Consider the following 916-nt stretch of genomic DNA (forward strand, 5'->3'; position numbering starts at 1 on the left):
AGTAGAGACGGGGTTTCACCATGTTAGCCAGGATAGTCTCGATCTCCTGACCTCGTGATCCACCCGCCTCGGCCTCCCAAAGTGCTGGGATTACAGGCTTGAGCCACCGCGCCCGGCCTCATGACTTCTGAATACTAGAGCCTAGACTAAAAATCATAGGATATTGTGAAAAAGACGCGTAATATATTTATCCATAATCATTAGAAAGTTAAAGGGCATTTTCTTTCATTAGCAGTGTTAACAGTTTTTTATCCCCATTGGTAATGCTAAAAGTTGCTATTCTAAGTCTTCCATCCACTACTAATTCAGGACAACTCTGCTGGGTTGCGTTATTTCACACTAGTTTATTTAGGGGTTCCATTTTCACTCCTCAATAGATTTTATGTATCTCTCATATGCTTCTTCACTCATAAGTTCTTCTAGTTCTGAAGGGTTACTCAGTGTCATCTTGATCAGCCAGCCATCTTCATAACAAGATTTGTTTACAAGTCCTGGATTTTCTCCAAGAGTTTCATTAATTTCAGTTACTTCTCCTGATAAAGGAGAATAGAGTTCACTAGCAGCTTTCACACTTTCCAAAGCACCGAACTCATCTTGTTTGTTCAATTTTGTCCCAACTTCAGACAGACTAAACATCTCCCAACACTTCCTGTGCAAAATTGCTGATTCCCAGTGTTCCAATACCATTTTCTGTTATCATGTTTCTCTGTGAATTTACACACCGAGAGCAGAGCGGGTCCGTGCGCAGCTTCCGGACGGCGCCCACCCCCAGCTGCCAGGGCCTAGGCGGGCAGGGCGTGGCAGGCGACAGGACTGCCGCGCAGGGTGCAGAGCACAGCCCGCATGCTCAGCGCCATGTTCGCAGGGGTGCTGGGGGTCGAAGCGCTACGCCTCGGCCAACTGCGCGGGGAGGTGG

General features: G+C 47.3%; 1 pseudogene across 1 annotated transcript; it reads right to left on the reverse strand.

The window, feature by feature from the left end:
* Window positions 1-36: 36 nt before the first annotated feature.
* LOC116272410 lies at window positions 37-857 on the reverse strand (annotated as a pseudogene). Its single transcript, XR_004181099.1, has one exon. The product of XR_004181099.1 is annotated as a glycine cleavage system H protein, mitochondrial pseudogene (transcript).
* Window positions 858-916: the final 59 nt, after the last annotated feature.

Source organism: Papio anubis, unplaced genomic scaffold (genome assembly GCF_008728515.1).
Source record: "Papio anubis isolate 15944 unplaced genomic scaffold, Panubis1.0 scaffold10019, whole genome shotgun sequence".
NCBI classification, from domain to species: Eukaryota; Metazoa; Chordata; class Mammalia; order Primates; family Cercopithecidae; genus Papio; species Papio anubis.